Source organism: Panthera tigris, chromosome C2 (assembly GCF_018350195.1).
Source record: "Panthera tigris isolate Pti1 chromosome C2, P.tigris_Pti1_mat1.1, whole genome shotgun sequence".
In the NCBI taxonomy this organism is placed as follows: Eukaryota; Metazoa; Chordata; class Mammalia; order Carnivora; family Felidae; genus Panthera; species Panthera tigris.
This window is the reverse complement of record NC_056668.1, coordinates 20234544-20256014: the sequence shown is the minus strand read 5'-3', so window position 1 is coordinate 20256014 and position 21471 is coordinate 20234544. Positions and strand designations below refer to the sequence as shown.

General features: G+C 37.4%; 1 pseudogene; it reads right to left on the bottom strand.

Annotated features, from left to right (window-relative positions):
- Window positions 1–19978: 19978 nt before the first annotated feature.
- On the bottom strand, window positions 19979–21161 carry LOC122241896 (annotated as a pseudogene).
- Window positions 21162–21471: the final 310 nt, after the last annotated feature.

Here is a 21471-nt window from a genome sequence, read left to right as displayed (position 1 = left end):
TTGAAGTCCTAACCCCCAGTACCTGTGAATTTTGACCTTATATGAACATATGGTCTTTGCAGATTTAATCAAGATGAAGCCATACTGTAGTCAGAGGGCCCCTAATACAATATACCTGTTTCTTTATCGGAAGACAGCTCTGTAAGGGCATAGAGATAAAGGGAGAATACTGTGTGAAGATGAAGCAGGGATTAGAGCAAGGCATCTAAACACCAAGGGACACCAAGTCTCTCTGACCATTACCAGAAGCTAGGAGAAAGGCATGGGAGAGATTCTCCCTCACAGTCCTTAGAAGGCATCCACATTGCTGACCTTGGTTTTGAACTTTCAGCCTCTAGAACTGACTCCATTTGTGGTGCTTTGTTATGGCAGCCCTAGGAAGCTAATACAGAAAGTTAGTCTTTCTTTCTACCTTGGTATTTAAAAAAGTCAATTGAGGAATTATATCAAAGTGATTGAGACAGATTTGGAGCTTAAAAAAATTTGACTGAAGTAGCATTTTTTTTTTACCTGTTAACTGCTGGATTTTGGACAAACACCTTAACTCTAAAAATCTCAAAATATGCAGTATATTAATTTAGAATTATAACAATAGTGCCCACTTTTTAGAGCTCTGTGAGATTAAAAGATTTAATGCATGTAATACAGTTAACATATAGTTAGTACTCAATAAATATCAGTTATTACTATTATGATGATTATTATTACTATAAAACCTTTGTATTTCAAAGAAAGAATGGAGACATTTTATCTGGCATTGACTCACTACTCTATAAATATTTATTTAGCATCTTTTATGTTATCCAGGAACTACATTAGATGTTTAAAGCACAAGATACAATGACATCATATAACTGACATTAATAGAGATGATATTCTATTGAGAGAAACAGCAAATTTTAAGCCAATAAGTCGAAGGAAGAATTTCAGAAAATTTCAGATAATAAAATCTGTGACAAAATAAAACCTCTGTGGTGTGACAGGGACAGACTGGGAATAAGGAGAAGGCAACTACTTTAGAGAAAGTGGACTTTGAAGACTTGTCTGTCCTGAGAAAACTTTTTAAATTCATTAATGTCAATTTTCTTTTAAAAAAATGATTTTGTGTATTTTTGAAAAACATGATTTGGGTAGTCATAGGCCCCAAATAGAAATAGGTCCTATTTGAAGCAAAGAAATGTAACCAGAAGAAGTAACTTTAAGGTGTAGATAAGAAGGGGTGCATTAGGATGAGACAATAGGTGATAGAAGACAAAAATAAGTACATCAGTGGGGCTTCGAGTCCTTTCTTTCCCTCTGAGTAGGGAAACTGGCTTTGGTTTTGCTTGCGGAGTCTTTTCCATCCCACTGAGAAGAGTGCTGCTGTTTTTAGAATAGGAGGATTTGGCACCATTAAATTCAGAGATTGAGGAAGTGGCCAAAACAAAAAATCCATGTAGGTTTTGTCCATGAGAAAAAGAGTCAGAGAGGGTTAATGATACTGCTGAGACTCTTTCCAAAGGTGGGAGTCACAGGGGCATGGATGTCACAGGTGCGCGTGGGAGAGTGGTACGTCGATGAGGTGAGGTGAAAGTAGATGCAGAGTGAAAGGGTAAGGAAACTGGAATTTTTTTTCCCCAGGAGTATGAGCATTTAGAGAATGGGAAAGAAGGCAGATTTGAGTAAGATTTGCAGTGAACTAAGTACTTCAACGTGTTTTGGACTTTTAAGAAAAGTAAGTAAAACCATGATTTATTTTGGGGGGTGTGTTTCTTTAAAGGCATCATAAACTTTGGGCAGGGGCCTCGAGGACCACAGCATCCCCAGGGTTACAAAAGTGTTATCAGTGCTTCCTCCAAAGACCCCATTCCCATCCATCTGTTCAATTGATGGTCTGAGTTCTCTGGATGCTCCAACGCTTCTGTTGACGCAAATAAATAAATAAATAGATAAATAAATAAATAAATGAGTAAATAAGAGCCCCTTAGAATTTAAGAACTTTTATAGTTCGTCAAGTAAGTTTGGAATACAATCTGTTTTCTTTGCGTTGCAGCATAGATGAATCAGTTGCCTTTGAGAGCTGCTTCTGGCAATCCATCGCACTTTAGGAGTTTCCAGTTTGTCCCATGAAACCCTTGTGTGAGTCTCTTGGATATCTGGCATCCAGATAATCCTTTTCTTAACCATGACTCCTATTTTTGCAGGGGAGTAGTTTTATCCTATACTCAAGACTATCCTGCACTCTAAGCCTGGGACTGCCTTGGACTTGGCTGTTCATTTTAAAACTTTGGCTCAATTATCTTTTCATCAATCTTCATTTTTGCTTGCCCTTGCTTATATAAAACTTCTAGAAAAACCTAAAATCATCTGAGGCTCCACGCAAAACTTATACCTTCCCTGAGCTACATATTTGAAGCACCATGACTGATGTGCCCACCGTTTTCCAGATTTGCTGACCATTGATCCTTGACATCGAGACTGAATATGCTGACTTCTTCCGGAACTTGGTCTCTAACTGCTGGCCCTCTCAAAGGGTCTCCAGCCTTATATACTTTTCCCTGCATCCTCAAAACTGTTCTCTTAGCCTTAACACTTACATATCAGTCCCATTTTCTTTACATATTCCATGCCGATGGCTCTGTCACGTGGTCTCCCCTAGCCCAAAGTGCTTGAGGAATACTGATTATGTATCGAAACACAACTGTACTAAATTAGAAATATGGAATGGAAAATAAAAAGTGATTTTTTCACACCCTTATTGATATCCAAAGAGCTTTAAAGATGAAAAAATAGACACTGTTATTTGTAAGTACTAAATCAACTTTAATGGAAAGCTGATATTTCTTACGCATGTCTATACCTTTATCACCCTACAAAAATTTCTGTACTTAGAAAGTGATTGGCTATCGGGGAATGGAACTCATCGACTGGGATTAAAAAGCCCTCAAATTCTCAAGTCTGTTGGCGTACTGAACCAACTGAACAATTAACCATTAAATTATGCTTGAAATCCTCTTATGGTTTCCTACTCATAAGAACAAAGATTTTCAGTGTAAAATATACTTACAAGTAAAGCATATATATCAGCAACACTATCTTTTAACTCACACAGACCACTCTTCAACATATTCTCTGATTACTTTGCTTTTTCCGCCCTATTCCCTTTTACCTTTGTAAAATAGATTTCTCTTCTGAGCACGATATACCTCGTCTCAATATTTTTTTTCTGCGTGAATCTCATGTACCAATGATATGCATGGCTTTACTACAATATTCATTTATCCTTATTCTGTTCTATTCCCATCCCAGGCCCACCAGGTTTTTTGTTTGTTTGTTCGTTTGTTTGTTTGTTTGTTTTTTACATTTTTTTTGTTGTGTTTCAATGGATTTCTTTCCTGAAATCAGAGGTAAGATGAATGTGAAGCCATTGAAGTGTTCACGTATTGCAACATCTGTGTCCCCAGCTTTTGTCCAGAGCACACATCCATTGAGCCTCCTGTCATATAGGTAACCTTATTCCTTCTTGGTGCGCTGATAGTAATTTGTACCTAACCTCATCAAATTTCCCACCTGGATCCAAGTTGGGAAGCGTAGACTCAGCGTCAGTCTTAGACAGCGTTAACGCTGTCTGCAGAGGAATATGGTGAGAGACAGCTTGTGCTTTGACCTTGCTAGCCCTTTAGTAAATTACATGCAAGGGTAAAAAGGATGATTTTCTTGCTGATAAAACACATTCTTTAATCTCCTTTTTCCAACAATATATTTAATGACACCAGAGGGCATAAACCCTCAGGTGCCTAATATAATAAATTCATAATTAAACACATAAAATTAAAAAAAAATAGCCTTTACAAAGAACATTATGTTTTATACAGGAAAAGGAGACTTCAGAATGGTATACAAAGCTTTCTGTCCTGCAGGGAAACGCACCTGCAGCAGCGTTACAAAACTATGGATGTCAGGAGGGACTTGTTCCCACTACTATATGTGAGATGCTTTACTTGTAATGCTGTTATAACAAACCCTACGCAAGTGGTATAATTATTCCCATTTTACAGCGGGAACTCAGAACCAGGAAATGACTCACCAAGTTAGAAGTGGAATCTGGATTCGAAAAAAGTCTGGTTAGTCTAATAGCTCTTGTGTGGTTAAACTGCAGCCCACTATGCAATTTCTGCAAATAAAATGGCTATTACAGTTTTCATCTCTTTGAAAGCAAAGATACAGTGTCCCTTAGGGGTTTTAGATAAATAGGCAGGGTTTCTTAAAGTTACAATCATAGGGCATGAATTAGACATACTATTAAATATATGTGTACATATGTGTCTACACATTTATTACATATTCCACTCTATATTTTAATATTATTTTATATATGTTTATATATATTTATAGTTTTATATATGTATATATACTTATAATATAACTATATTGTATTAACATATGTTAATATTATGTCTTTGAAACCTATGCCTTATAATTGCAACTTTTGGAACTTTATTATACACTAAATGTATTGTTCTTGTAGCTTCCTGACTTCATGACGTGGAGTCCTATTCAACAGACCCATTTTTCCTCAACCTAAACACAAGATATATATTAATGGGATTCATTTTTAAAAGTTTACTCCTATGAGTCTCTGGGTGTGTTTCTTTGCTCTTTGTTTCTTCTTGCCTTTTTTTATCTATTCATACGTTATCATCTTCACTTAAGCCTCTTGAGGCATATGTATTTCAAAATTAACAGAACATTAAAGTTCTGTTTCACAAGGAAATGGGGGGATAAAAATAAGGAAAGTATAAGGAAACCTACATATATGTGGCACTCCTGCCATCTTGTGGGTTTCCTGTGTTATCTATAGACCTCATTTACTTTTTCTTTTCATTTTTTAATCTAGGGTAGGGTGATTTTTGACGGAGTATTTTGAATATTTTGGCTCAGCTCCTACACTGTCAATTATTTAAACCTAACATACTCAATAATAAACAAACAGAAAACAAAATGTAATTTATTCTCAAGCAGTTCAGAAAAACTATATCTACACCTATGTCTATAATCTATAGCTATACTGGGGCACCTGGGTGACTCAGTTGGTTAAACGTCTCTTGGTTTCTGCTCAGGTCGTGATCTCTCAGTTTCCGGAGTTCAAGCCCCACGTCAGGCTCTGCACTGTCACTACAGGACCTGCTTGGGATTCTCTTTCTCCCTCTCTCTCTGCCCCTCCTCCACTCATGCTGTCTCTGTCTCTCTCAAAGAAATAAATAAACTTTAAAAATAATACTCTATAGCTATACATACACCTGTATCTTATGCCAATACCTTTTCAAGAAAAAGAGGAAAGCTAATGGCAAACGAATGGGGCAAAATGATAGCAATAGATAAATTTGGGTAATATTCTATCCTTATTCTTGCAATTTTCTTTGTTTCAAATTACTTGCCAATACACAATGTATCTCTCTTCTCTCTCTCTCTCTCTCTCTCTCTCTCTCTGTCTCTCTATCTCTCTCTCTCGTCTTCATAGATACTAGTCCAGCAGTTACCCCTTCTCCCACTGTATTATCAGTCTTTCTTCCTGTACCGAATGAGTTTGAAAAACCTCTCAATGGCCCCCAACCATTGCATACTTTCTTATGGACCTTGCCAGAAAAAAATTCTTCTAGAGGAGAGTCTGTACTTGTTCCCATTTATTTCCCCCTCATTCTATCTTAGAACATTAGCTTTAACATAATATAATTAATAATTAAAACCCAGCTCCTGATGTTCCTTTCTAACCTATCTTTCCAACTGTCTTCCCATCGAATTAATGGTAATTCCATTATCCCATTTGGCCAAAATCCTCTGCACATGTATTGTCTTCCTCTTTTTCTCACAAAGCACATTAATCTATCAGCAGACTTTATAAGTTCTAAAATCATATATCTATATCTATATCTATATCTATATCTATATCTATATCTATATCTATATCATCTATATCTATCTATATCTATCTAGAACCTTGACCATTCAACTCCTCCACTACAACCTGATTCAACCACCGACCCCTTGGGTTACTTCCATAGCCTTCTAATGGGTCAGCTAAGCGTGGGTGGCTCAGTCAGTTGAGTGTACAACTTTGGTTCAGGTCGTGATCTCAAGGCTCGTGAGTTCGAGTCTCACGTTGGGCTCTGTGCTGAGACCTCAGAGCCTGGAGACTGCTTCAGATTCTGTGTCTTCCTTTCTCTCTTTGCCCCTCCCCTTCTCCTGTTCTTTCTCTCTCAAAAATAAATAAACATTAAAAAATTAATGGGTCAACCAGTCTCAATTCTTGATTCTCTGGAATGTGATCTCAGTACCGTATCCTGAACAATTATTTTAAATAAGTTAAGACCAAGTCATCACTCTATTCAATACCTATAATAGCTTCAATTTTGAGGTCCCAAAGTCCTTACAAAAGCCTAGAAAGCCCTTTAGAATCTGTCCACCCCTCTAGCACTCTTCCCTGGGCATACCCTGACCTTCACCTCTTACCTGATGACTTTAACTCTTGTACAGAGACTCCTTTCTTCCAGCCTCCCTAGTTGCCTCACCGTCCTTCAATCATACCAGCATGCCCCTGCCTTGGTACCTTTGGACTTCCTTTATTTCCCTTCAATTTTTCTTTCCTAGAGATTTGCACACATGAACATTTTTCATAATTTCGTAAAAATTTATTTTGCAAGAGAGAGAGAGAACAGGGGAGGGGGAGAGAGAGAGGGAGAGAGAGAATCCCAAGCAGTTTCCACACATCAGCACTGAGCCTGACTCGGGGCTTGAACTCAGGAACCCTAAGATCATGACCTGAACTGAGACCAAGAGTTGGACGCTTCACCACTGAGCCACCCAGGCGCTCCTACAGATGAACGTTTTTTAAACTTTACTCAAATATCACCTTTGTGGTGGTCAAGTTCAAATTCATGACACTGCATCATACACTCCACGTGCTCCTTGTTTCCCCTCCTTTTTTTCCCATCATAATATTCCAATACAGGCTATATGTTTGTTTATATTTATTTGCCCATTGAGGATATAACCTTTCTGTGTGCCAGGACTTTGTCTTTCTGGTTAGCCCAGAACAGTGGCTGGCTCATTGAAAGTGATCGATAAATATATCCACAAAGAGTAACTGAATCCTTTTTAAAGACAATCGTCCAAGTTGCTTTTTCTGATGATTGAAATTAAAATAAGTAACTGTACAAACTGTACATTTGTATAGTTGATTAAAAGGAGATCCATATGCTGAAAAAAAAGATGTAACAAATACATGTGTTTGTGTTATTTTTCTCACAAAACTTAAACTTATCAATTCTTCTCTCTTTGAGGTATGAAGCCTCTATAAGCCTCTTGGCTACTTTTACAACCCAGGACTGTCCTTTTCAAAGGACCTGGGGGTCATGCTTTTGAAATACAATCATCAAGGAAGATAGAGCCTCTATTTGCCAGTCTGTAAGAGGGTAGAAACTTAACTTCAAAGAGTAACCTACTCCAAGCTGTAAAAAGATACCTTGTAAAGATAGAAGAAAGTTTACTTTATTTTGGGTAAAGCCAGTTAGTAAACTAAGATGCCCTAATATCCCTCCTGCAACCAAGGCTTTGTCTCATAAGAGCTGATTATCAGGACTTGATCTTTCCTCTGTCTCAGGTTGCTGGAGATAGTGTTGGAATGAAATCAATTTCTTTATTCATCTTATTACAGTCTTTGGAAAAGGGTGGCTCACGAGAAGACACTCCTGGGATCTACTTAACAAATGTTAATTTAACAAAGTTATAGCATGGGTCCATTAAAGAAAACTTGCTTAAAATAGTTTTTTCTGAAATTGATATAAATGCTCATTTTTCATAGAAATGAAAATCATTTAGCCCCATATTCCATAACCAATATATGAAATCTGGGAAGTGCTAAATTATATGTAGCTATGTTGAAGAAAGGTTTTTCCAAGCCTTTCATTTTTAAATTTGGCACTTAATGAATTTGGTCCTACAGAAATGAATTTTCTAACTCATTCTCATCAAATTATTGGTGAAGGTTTTGTGAAGGCAGAAAGTACATGGATTGTGTATGAAACCTCACTGACAGCTGGAAAATTGAGTAGTTCAGACACTGTTATCCCACTTTTTTGCTCTCTCTCCTACTTTTTCATCCATCTTCAATATAAACTCCACTGGGACTCTTTTAAAGATTTTTTCAATTATGTATTTATCTCAGAGACTATCCCTCTAGCCCTGTAATCTCCACTTCCTTTTATATCACATTCACTTTCATTCAAGTATTTGATTTTCATGCTCAAATTCTCTGAAGTGAATGGCTTCTTCATATTTCATGATGTGATGCTATACCAGTGCATTCACAACCTAAAATTAAATTTTCCATTTTAACTCTATAACACTGTAAGTGCCCAGATAATCGTCCGCCTATTATTCTTTCTTATTCCCTTAAGGTATTAATCATTTTCAACTGTCCACTCCTCCCAGCTTTCTCTATTAGATTTTTATTGTGATTTATTTATTAACTTGCTACTGGCCATAAATTAATTTAATATTGCCTTCACAGGAAGAGACAAGAAGGGACAAAGATGTAGCATTTAAAATCAGTAGACTTAGTTTGTTACTGATGTGGATACAAAAAGAATATGCAGGAGAAAATGTTTCCTGGTTATTTTGTGCTATGATGTTTAGACCTGAAAGTGAGAGTTTTCACTCATATAACTTATTGCCTATCACCTTGGAGATCTGACTCCATCAGCTTTTCGTTATTTCTGCCACTTGCAGATTTGAAGTGGAAGGAGGTCTTTAAAACGGACAAGAGGATTTAAAAAAAAAAAGATTAATTGGTGTTTTGTGTCACACAGCCAGGTTATTTGTGCTTTCTGTGTCTTTGGGCTATTTCACAACTCTGTGAATTGTAAAAAACTGATAATAATACAAATGGGTTTTGTCCACAGAAATGCTGAGCATTTGTGTCCAGTAAAATGCAATTGATTATTGCTTTGTGGATAGACCATTTTTTGCATACATTTGCAAATCTATTTAAGCATTCTCTCACTGAACACAAATGTGTGAATTTTTAAATTTTGTTTGAACTAATTTGTAACCTCTTACTGATTTCTTTATTAACTCATGAATTGAATTAAATCACTGATGGGTTCATTTCATATTTGTATGATATTCATCATTCTGCCCTCTTTTTAAACTTATTCTTGAAACAACAGTAAAGAAAAGCAGTTCATTGCCTAATGTTAAGTCAAGTGGCTTTGACCTAAGAAACATGCTAGCCAGGCACTAGGTTTCTAACCTCCTCCATGATTCAAGTATTAGGGTTCCCTTCTCCTACTGTTCTCTGGGCCAAAAGGTAAGGAGATGTAAACCCTATTACAGTTATGGGGAATAATTCCAATAACGTTCAGTATTTAGAGTGTGCGTATATGTGTATGTGTATAGATGTGCACATGCTTTAAGATGATATTGGAAATCAGCCTTCTTTATGTAGCTGCAATGTTCAGCCAGAAAATTTGGAGCCAGCCCAATCTCCAGACTTTGGAGGCTGCTCGAATCCCATTGAGAGCTAATGTAAGCGTCTTCCAACAAAAATGCAATGTTACTGACAGTGCTAGAATTCATTATAGCTTACTTTACAGCAATTAACATTATACAGATTCATCCTTAGTTTTTATAACATTAATTCCATTATTCACGTCAATAATGTCTATTGCAGAAGCTATACAAATACATATCACTCCCCCAGACTTAAAAAAAAAAGACCTAACTTCCCAAAGCCACAGAATGGTTGTCAAACTAACATTTAACATTTTTATTTTTCATAAAGATATTTACTTTGACTCTTTTTTTTTGTATTCATTTTTTAAAAATTTACATCCAAATTAATTAGCATATAGTACAATAATGTTTTCAGGAGTAGATTCTGGTGGTTCATTCCCTGTGTATAACACCCAGTGCTCAACCCAACACATTTCTTCCTTACACATTGATTCTTTTTATAGAGTTAATAAAATACTTTCATTTAGCAGGTGAAGAATGTTATCAAGAAACCATCCTGTCCTTTTTCCTTTGCTCTATGACCTCTCCCACTACGTTAAATCTCTGTTTTTCATTTCTGCCTTATAAACATCTCATAAAAACTACACATTCTTTCCATTCCCTGCCACTGGAATAAATCTGGCCACCTGAACCTTATTATCTGGTGTCCTATAAACACCTCTCTTACTCTTCATCTCCTCTTTCTGATGATTTTATAGGTTCTAGTCTTCTTTTTTTTTTTAATTTTTTAATGTTTTTTTAAATTTATTTTTGAGACAGAGAGAGACAGAGCATGAGCAGCGGAGGGGCAGAGAGAGAGGGAGACCCAGAATCCGAAGCAGGCTCCAGGCTCTGAGCTGTCAGCACAGAGCCCGATGCGGGGCTCGAACTCACAGACCGTGAGATCATGACCTGAGCCGAAGTCGGACGCTCAACCGACAGAGCCACCCAGGCGCCCCGGTTCTAGTCTTCTAAAACACATGGTCCAGACTCTTCATGTTACATATAAGATCCTTCTTGTCCTCTCCTCCAACTATTTTCTAAATTTCATCTAATGTACCCATTAGATTATAGAGCATCTCTCACCCAATTCACATTGCAGCCACTTTCAGAACAACCAGATCAATACATGATGCTCATCTTATACTGCAATCTTCATATGCTGATAAACTAAATAGTCTCAATGTTTACTTCAAGTATCTCCAATTTTTATTTTTTTCTTATCTTATTACTTTACTTATCCTTCCCCAGAGGTTCTCACCTGATGTGTCACCTTGGTCCTCTAGGAAGCAAAGGTTAAAAAGAAGTTAGAAGTAAAACCTGTAAGGGGTGCCTGGATGGCTCAGTTGGTTAAGTGTCCGACTTCTGCTCAGGTCATGATCTTACGGTTTGCGAGCTCGAGCCCCGCATCGGGCTCTGTGCTGACAGCTCGGAGCCTGGAGCCTACTTCAGATTCCGTGCCTCCCTCTCTCTCTGCCCCTCCCCTGCTCATGCTCTGTCTCTCTCTGTCTCTCAGTAATAAATAAACGTTAAAAATTAAAAAAAAAATAACAGAAGGAACACCTGTGAAAGCTAAAAGGAGCAGGAAGCAGAACAGGCCATATAAAAGCACCAGAACACAATGGAGATCAGAAACCTGTGAGAGGGAAGGAGAAGGAAGATGATTGTACAAGGGAATATCAGACTGTGATCCAGACCTGACAGCATACGAGACAACCCTTTGAGAAACTGCAGAGCAAAGATTACCCATTGTAGAATTTCTGTATTGAATAAAAATGGCCAACCCATACCTCCACCACACCTAGTCTGGACTTGGGCTGCTCAGGTGAAGTGTGGTTGGCTTAAAAACTGAGGTACGTCCCAAGGCTGTCAACGTTGTCAATGTTGAAGCTGAAGAGCAAATTCTTTGTTGAAAAAAGACTCCACCAGCACACATCCTGAGACCGTACCCGGCCAGCCTAAGACTTCTGTACTGTGTGATTTGATACATTAAAAAAAAATGGTCTCCTATGTTGATCTGGCATGGCATTTTGTCTGGCTCATTCTAGAGACGTATCTCTTAAGTCTGTAGATAGGTTACACTCATACTATCCCTACAAATTGGAGGCTCTCTCAATTTCATAGTTTTTATTCACTTGAATGGTTACCTGTTTAACACTGACAAACCAAAAGTCAACCTTTGGGATGATCACATGAACACTTTGGTGTGCAACTAAGTCAAACTATCCGCCGGTCACCTTCCACGAGAAACTGAAATTAATTCAATGAAAAATACATCTCTGGTAGCCCTATGTGGTAGAGTGGAACAGAGTTCACACTATTCACTACCCATCACTACATATTTTTATTCCAGAGCCCCTCTGTATGGAAATATTATACCTCACATCCACTGACAAACTTAGATCTATGACTTACTTTAGCAGATGAAATATGACACGAAGTGACATGAAGTACTTCTGAAGAAATGTCTCCGAAGCTATCAAAGTTTAACTATTACTCCTTATATATTTTTCTCTTCTGCAAGACTACAATGATAGGGACTCATATAGGGGCTGTCTAAAAATACAATTTAAGAAAATATGGAAAAGACGAACAACAAAGAAATCATGTATAAGCGTCTCACAATACACAGAGTGTAAGGTAAAAAAAAAAAAAACTTTGTTATTTTAAAGCCATTGAATTTTTCTGAGCTGTTTGCTACTGAAGAATACCCAAGCCTATGAAGATTGACGCACTTGGCATTCACTGGTCAACGTTGGGGTTTCAGTACGGTGGGAGCAGGGGTTTGTATTCTGGGGCTAGTTTCTTGATATCCCATGTCTCTTCAGTAAAACAGAACAAGAATAAGACTTACTTTGTTTGGCTCAAACTCCATGTGTTGTCATAAACAGATGAGTTCAAACATGTAGGAAGAAGAATTCCAGAAGGATCCCTGGAACATAATGGAAGCTTCCAAGATGCTATCTGTCAGGTGCCACGGTGTCCACCAATGCTGTTGGTTCTATCCCTGGTCTTCCTATCACTACCGCAGCCCAATCAAAGACATTGGCTCGATCCTAATTTCCCAATTCTATCACTTACTAAATTTAGCATCTGGCATAATTTCTTTAAACAATTGAGCCTCAGTTTTCCCACATAAATTGCTTCATATGCATAAGTGTTTTATTAAATATTTAGATGACAACGAGTATATCAGACTTCTCTGGTGACCACCAGAGTCATTTTCCAAATGGGTTCATTTTCCAAATATTTTGATAAAGCAGTGGCTTTGTTTTGTTATTAACTTTGTTAATAACTATTAAGTTATTCACTTAACTAATGATCATATCTAGTGATTTTTTTATTGTTTTTCCCCCCTTTACTCTTAGACTGATAAAGGCAATCTGAACACTCTCAAACCTTTCAGTTCACCTTTTTTGGATATCCTAATATTTTATTTTCATACGTTTTCATGTATTTCTTGCTCTAAACAGAGGTCTAAATTAATCGTTTTAAATATCAACATATCTGGTAGAAAGGAAATTCTACAAAGTTGTATGCTAATTTGGCAAACACTTGAAAGTATCTGAATGGTCATAAGTTATGGTGCTTCAGGGAAAACTCTTTCTGGAAGCTATTCTTTCTACTGTCATATTTTCAAGGCTGGAGAATAATACTCTGTTTCATTTCTTTTATCAGGAATAGTTAAATAAAAAGACAACCTTTGTTTCTTAGAAATCCTATAAATTTTATTTCCTTAATTTTTCCATGTCTATCCATACTTTCCACATAAAGCATCTTTCATCATCTGTGCATGACCTTGATATTCATTGCAACCTATTTTCCTGAATTCCACACAGGTTACAAATACATTGTTACCAAAACCAAAGCCGAACAAAACAAAACCATATTTTTCAACATAACATCATTCAAAGGCGAGAGAAAACAAAGTACAAAGTCTGATGTGAAGTTAGCTTTTCTGATACTCTTGTGTCTCTTCATATCATATAAATCTTTTGCCTTTTAAGTTAGCTTCTATGCTAGGCTTTTTAGATGTTAAATGTTAAATAGTTTCCCATTATTCTCTGACTTTCTGGCCTCCTTGACTTCAATTTCTCTTCAAATTCATCTACACTCTACTAATGTCAAAGTTACCTTCATAAGAATTAGAATTAATTATTACACTTTCCTGAGTTCAACCTCCATAGACCCGCTAACATTAACAGGCCAAAGGTAAAAGTACTTCACAAGAGCTATTTGTGAAAAGCTTTCATGAAGTTGCCTTTTCGTTTGATTCCTGTGATGCCATCTACTTCTGCTTATTCTTTAGATCCTTCTCGATTCCTTTCCTTAGACCTTTAAATATGGAAAGTGCGTTCTCCACAATTTTGTCCCTTCTGTCTGCCCTCCAACTTTTGTACTTTTCCCGTAGAAATCTCAACTGCTCACCAGCTGTTTGGGGTTAAGGTCATCTACAGCCCTAAACATTTTCCCAGGTGTCACTTCTGTGTTTTTTAATGATCTGGCCAGTATCTCCTCATGAATGGTCTAAAAGTGCCTCATATTAATTGTGTTGAAAAGAAAACTGGCAGAGCACCTGAGTGGCTCAGCACGTGACTCCTGATTTCGGTGCAGGTCATGATTTCACGACTCTGAGATCAAGCCCCACGTGGGGCTTTGTCCTGAGTGCAGAACCTGCTTAAGATTCTCTCTCCTGCTCCCTCTCTGCTTTCCTTGGATCCATTATTGGCATTATTGACACCATTGGTGTCTTATGACATAGATTTAAAATTCTTATTGAAGTGTGGAATTGGAAGAAATCTTATTATCCAAGCCATCTCTCAGAATGCCTAAATTTCCTCAACAAAATTGACTTCTGTCCAAAGTATCTGTGAACTCAGCAATTATAGGTTAAGTTGTATGTTTATGTATTTTCTCAGTACGACATTTCAAGCTTTGCCATGAAAGAGAGTTAAAGCCAATGGACTAGACTCATCCTTTTCTTTTTTTCTTCACTATCTTTCTTTCTTTCTTTTTTTTATTCAATTATTTCCAAATTCTGTCAATTCATTCTCCTGGGTATTCCTCAAATGCAAACCTTTTCCTTTTCCTTTTCCTTTTACACCATCCTCAATTTTAGCCATATTCCTGGATATTCCCTCTGTACTACTGCTGCTCTAATTCTCATATAAAAGAAATAGGGGGTGCCTGGGTGTCTCAGTTGGTTAAGCGTCCAACTTTGGCTCAGGTCATGATCTCACGGTCCGTGAGTTCGAGCCCCACGTCGGGTTCTGTGCTGACAGCTCAGAGTCCAGAGCCTGTTTCAGATTCTGTGTCTCCCTCTCTCTCTGACCCTCCCCCATTCATGCTCTGTCTTTCTCTGTCTCAAAAATAAATAAACATTAAAAAAAATTTTTAAATAAAATAAAAATAAAATAAAAGAAAGAGACCTAGCCAATGAACATTCAGGACAACAATCCGAGATGCTGGAGACAGAGAAGCTCACAGAATTTTCTTCCTAGTGGTATTAGTTTCTTATTGCTGCTATAAAAAAATTACCATACATTGTGCCTTAAGACATATTTGTTATTGTACATAAAAGTGTACAACAGGTCAGAAGTTCTAAATTCAATATGTTTTTTTTACAGAGGCTTTTTGGGAGAATCCATTTATTTGCTTTTCCAGCTTCTAGAGGCTGCCTACAGCCTCAGCTTATGGTCTCTTCCTTCACCTTCCGAGCCAGCAATGTAACATCTTCAAATATTCAACTTTCTCTGTGTGTGTGTGTATGTGTGTGTGTATGTGTGTGTGTGTGTGTGTGTGTGTGTGTGAGTGACTCCCTCTGTCTCTCTCTGTCTCTATCTTACTCACAGGCTTCCTATAAATTCCAAGTTGGTGAGAAGATATGACGTGAAAATGCTGTGATCTAGGCTAAGAAACTGGAGGCTGTATCTAAGAGATGGCAGAATTCACCACCAGGAGTTTTTACGAGTCTAACAGGACTCTGGTTAAGGTGATTTTTCTAACACCTTAATTAATTTCTGCTATTAATTCCTGGAACAGAACTTTTCCTATGCCCCAGTCTCCCAGAAGAAACTCTTATAGCCACATAGATTTGTTATCATTTTCACCAGAACTTTCTGGATATCCTCTTGTCTAATTGGGGATGCTGTATCTAATCTAATTGTATCTTGTCTAATTGGGGATGGGTATCTTCTTTCACTTTTGAGTAGATTTTAATTCCCTCTAGAATTTAGATATTTTTTTTAATATTATTCGCCTAAGTTTCATTTTTTTCTCATATCTGGGGGCAGAGCTCAGAAATCCAGACTTCTGGCAAAGCCTTGATAACTGTAATAGTCCCTTAATTCACTTTTCCGTCTGCAGTATCTCCCCAATCTTTGCCTCTCTCATGCTTCTGCTTGTTTAAACTGCTTTGATAAAATGTTTCATGTCTCTTTCTTAGGAACAATTAAGGGTTTTCTACAGCCTCCCAAATGATATATAAGCTACCTGTCATTGAATTCAGGACCCTCTACGATCTGTCCTCAAAACTAACGTTAGAGACTTAACTTACATATTTCTCTATACAGAGCTTACTTCTCACAAGGGAGATACAGCACATTTTTAACTTCTGCTCGTCATTTAGCTCGTATGTGTAAAAGTACCATTTGAAAACCGTGTACAATCAATTGTATGAGGTAAGAGTCACTGCACCGTGAAATGGGGTCTCCTCATTACCCATAATAATTTCTGCTCATGAAGTTTGATAGGTTGACCATAAATAAAGTATTCAGGTGGCGTGTATTTCTTTGGCTATGGGAATCAGGAACATACATTTATAAGCTCATGTAGCTTTCATCAGTGACTTGTTCCTTCCTTACAAACCTTTGCTGTCAGGTGAGAGGTCAATGCCACATAACACAGTAACCTGAAAAAAATGCCTTCAGATTCTTCAAAAAGAATAAACTGCTCTCCAGAGGTCATTTTAAATGTGGCCTAAATATTTCTATTCACATTTTGCAAGTGGTCACTCCTAAAAATAATCGACCTTGCTAGAAATTTTCATTGTTTCAAAAGGTGAAGCAATGGTAGAACTTTCTATTGTATCATTATAGGACACTTGGACAAGAGCTCATCTCTTTCTTTCTGTCTTTCTGTCTTTCTGTCTCTTTCTTTCTGTCTTTCTGTCTTTCTTTCTTTTACTTTCTTCGAGAGAGAGAAAGAGAGAGTGAGAGCACACACACACACACGCACACACACACGAGCAGAGGAGGAACAGAGAGAGAGGGAAAGAGAATGCCAAACAGGCTTAACATGGTCAGCAGGGAACCCGAGGTGGGACCTGATCTCATGAATCCTGAGATCATGACCTGAGCCGAAATCAGACACTGAGTCAGTCGCTTAACTGACTGAGCCACCCAGGCACCCAAGAGCTCATCTCTGAGATCAAATTCTTTGGCTGTTCTCTGAAAATGCTTATATGTGCAATAGATCTATAAATAAAAGCATTAGGTTTATTTTTCCCTCATGCTGTTCATAGATCATAGTACAAACTGCCAACATGTCATTTATGTCCTTATCTTTACTCACTGGTAGAACCAGAACTGAACCTGAGAGAGTACTGTAGAAGTTTAGTTGCCCATGCTATTCATCAAAATGTCTGTCTGGAAAAAAGAAACTCGTTGCCATGAGAAATAATACTTTGGTTTTTCAGACCTCCACGGAGAGAAAATATCCAGCGTTCACAAAATTCAGGCAATGTAAATTAGCAATGTCTCCAGCTCCCCTTGTTCAACAATAGTAAGTACTCAGGGAAGTGTGTAAGTATCCTTGGAAAATAAATGGGAGGTTGGTGACTTCTGCACAAAGTCTCCTCTAACTAAGGAATGTCATTTAGTTAAAAATAGTATTAGTGACTGAACTTAGGGATACATTTGTTCTAAACTAATTTAAAATGCTTATTTAAATCTCGGATAAATATCATAGACTACATAGTAATTCAGAAGGTCTAAAATGTTTCTTTTTTTAAAATTTCTTTTTATTTATTTCTGAGACAGAGAGAGACAGAGCATGAGTGGGGGAGGGGCAGAGAGAGAGGGAGACACAGAATCCGAAGCAGGCTCCAGGCTCTGAGCTGTCAGCACAGAGCCCGACCCCAGGGCTCGAATTCACAAACCTTGAGATCATGACCGGAGCCAAAGTCGGTCGCTCAACCGACTGAGCCACCCAGGCACCCTTAATGTGTTAATTCTAATACAACAAAAATTATTGGTATAATTATTGAAACTAAATGAAATAGAAACCTTTATGATTCTTGAAACAAAGCAAGAAAGGAGGAAAAAAGAATAAAAAGGAAAAAGGAGGTAATGTGCCATATTAGACAACATGCTAATTATAAGTATCTTGTTTTATTAATTTTATGATAATTGAATTAAGTCACAATTACATAGGAATTTTTTTCTGTGTAATCTAAGCGATAAGTGATATTTGTATCAATCAGGCCCAAAGATAAACTGATAATATTGTTTTTTTAAATTATTTCCCATGTATCTAATAAACTGAAACTAATCAAAGCATTAAATAAAATATGTCCAGTCCCAAAACCTTGACCTTGAAACCCATTGTGTGTGTGTATGTGTGTATATATATATATGTGTGTGTGTGTGTGTGTGTGTGTGTGTGTGTATATCTGTGTGTGTGTGTGTGTGTGTATACATATACACACGTCACTGAGCAATAAGAAATAGCTTGTAGACTAGATAGATTCATAGGTGTAGATAATTTTAATGGGTAAGAGATTTTCATGACCTGCCTGAAGACAATATTGATGGCTTTCCCAAAACTCTCCCAGTGAGAAAGAGAAAGCTACTGTATTGACAAAAATTTTCTACCGAAGAATTCGTGGCATCGCTAAATTGATAGGGACGTTATTTTAAATGCAAAATAGATACATTTCCTTATTTGAAAATGTCTTCAAAGAGCAAACACTTTTTTAAAAACAGACATATTTAAGAGCACCTGGGTGGCTCAGTCAGTTAAGCACCTGACTCTTGATTTCAGCTCAGGTCATGATCTCACAGTTCGTGAGTTTGATCCCTGTGTCAGGCTGTGCGCTGACAGTGCAGAGCCTGCTTGGGATTCTCTCTCTCCCTCTCTCCATGCTCCGCCCCCGCTGGTGCTTTCTCTCTCTCTCTCAAAATAAATAAACTTAACACAGAAACATAACATTGAATCTATACTACTTTAAACATATACAAACTCAGTTTCAAATTCCAAGGACGAAATTAGAAAAAGATATTTAAGACGGAAGGGAATATTAAGACTTTCACATATCTTTAGTATTGTTAGCTAAACTTTTGTAGGATAGTTGGGTTACTTTCAAGATAGACAGTTTATTACCTTCTCAATTGTGTAAATAATACCGCAAGCAAAAATTAGAAATATCCCTTAATTAGGTCAATGCTATTTTTATTTATTCTAACTTTATGTTTTTTCAATATGTACACCCTACTTTATATTTTTAGATGTCATGTTTTAAATCTAAAATGATTAAATGGTATTTATTAATTTGTGTCTTGTAGCTGAATAAAGTTTGGGGATTTCAAGGAAGTTATATATATACCAAAACCACACAACTACTGGAAAAGGAAAACTTTTTTTGAGATTATACCAAAATATTTACTCAATATCGATGTCACTACAAAAAATCATATGAAACATACAGCCATTAACATTACAAATCTCTGCTTCTTACAACGTAGCTTACATATAGGCAAAATTACTCTTTGCTTGCTTGTCCTAATCTATGAAGTATTGCAACAAACACACCCCCTCCCATAGCTTTCCATTGTACGCTTAAAACATAAATGATTCCTCCCCTTTGGAAAGGTAAATAAACTTTCAATTCCCACCTCCCTAAAAACGTTTACTCATAATTACAAATGCTGAAGTTTCAGCAGTGAAATACCAGAAATAGACTAAGAACAACTGGTCTTTTCTTTTCATCTAAGTCATGCTATAGAAAGATACAGTGGTGATGGTAAGAAGGCAAAGGCTTTTCACTAAATTGTGTTGCAACAGGTTTCAAAATCCTGTGTCAGATGTTTGGACAGGTTGCTTCCATTAAGAAGTACTGATTTTAGTCTACAGCCATACCACCCTGAACGCGCCCGATCTCGTCCGATCTCGGAAGCTAAGCAGGGTCGGGCCTGGTTAGTATTTGGATGGAAGAAGTACTGATTTTAAAAGGCAACAATTTAAAATCTTTTCACACACACACACACACACACACACATAAATGGTCCACAAAACATTTTCCTTTCCTTCTGAAGATTTTAGGATGCAAAATGAAACATTAACCAGTCTTTTCCTATTAAACTTAAATGGCCAATTGAGACAAGCAGTTCAGAGACCATTCTTCCAACACTGATTAAGACTGTGGTGACATGTACCAGGGAAGCTTTCGTTACGCTTTCTGAACTTTGGGGGCAGACTTGGTGACCTTGCCAGCTCCAGCAGTCTTCTTGTCCATTGTTTTGATGACACCCTCAGCAACTGCCCATGCCATGTCATGAAATCCCAAACCCAGAGGAGCATAGAGAAGGTCTCTAAATGCTTGGGCTCTCCAGGAACCATTTCAATAATGGCAGATCACCAGACTTCAACAATGTGGGGCCATCTTCCAGTTGGTTTCTCCCCATAAAGTCAATTCATTTTCTACTTCATCTCAGCAAAATTACAAGCAATGTGAGGTGTGAGACTTTTTTTGCATTAAAGGAAATTCTCATTAACCATATATTGTTCATAAATGTCCCTTTTTTAAAAAAATCAACTTTCTAGAGGAGTACAATTCTCATGAATGACTTCAGCTTTGCATCGTGAGCCTTGTAGTAAAAAAATCATTTTTTTTACAGTATGATACTTTCCAAATAAACTCTTTTAAAATAGTCTAGTCTTTCCTTAAATGTTACAATAAAACAGATATGAAATAGACAACAAAGTACAGTTTGTGTTTACAAAAAAAGCTGTACGGACAAACAGATTTAGGTTATAAATGTATATGTGCACCTGCATAGGTGCATACCCAGCATTAATTTGGTCTGGATGCTTCAGAAGAATCATTTGAACCTTGAAGTCAGCTGCTTCTCTTGGTGGGTCATTTTTCTCTGTCACCAGCCATATGTCCCAGTAGGTATGTTTGACAGATGCCTTCTTGACACTGAAGCCTGCATCTGCCCCCAGGAAGAGCTTTACTCAAAATTCCATGGTGCATTTTAACAGACTCCCCTTCATTTGTAATGCTGACTGGAACAAAGGTGACCACCATGCCAGGGTTGAGAACACTGTTCTCTCTTCAGCCCACAGGGATGGGACCCATAGCACCAATTTTGTAGATATCCTAGATGGGCAGAAGGAAGATCTTGCCCTTTGGACATTTGTCAGCAGAATGCAACACAGAGCTTCCAGCAGTGCGGTTCCATGGGCATTTCCATCTTTATGGGTGGCTTTCCTTCCTTGAACAAAGGTGTATTAGTACTTGAGTCAAGCATGTTGTCACCGCTTCAACCAGAAATTCACAAAAGTGTTACTGTATTGAGATTATACATGATATTATGCATGAAGATAGAGTTAGCTTTTCTCTTGGCCATGGCTGTTCCAGTTGTTCCATCGTATCACCAAGAAAGTCTGGAACCATGGCACTAAACTTGACTTACGAGAAGGATTGCGTATGCTAAATAGCAGTAGGACTAATTACCTGTTATTTAGAGCCCACCCAAATCTCCTCTGATCGAACCCTGTAATAGCTCATCTCATTATTATTAAAATTCTGTAAATAATAATAATAATTTTTGGGCGCTTGGGTGGCTCAGTCAGTTAAGCGTCCGACTTCGGCTCAGGTCATGATCTAGCAGTTCGTGAGTTCAAGCCCCACATCAGGCTCTGTGCTGATGGCTCAGA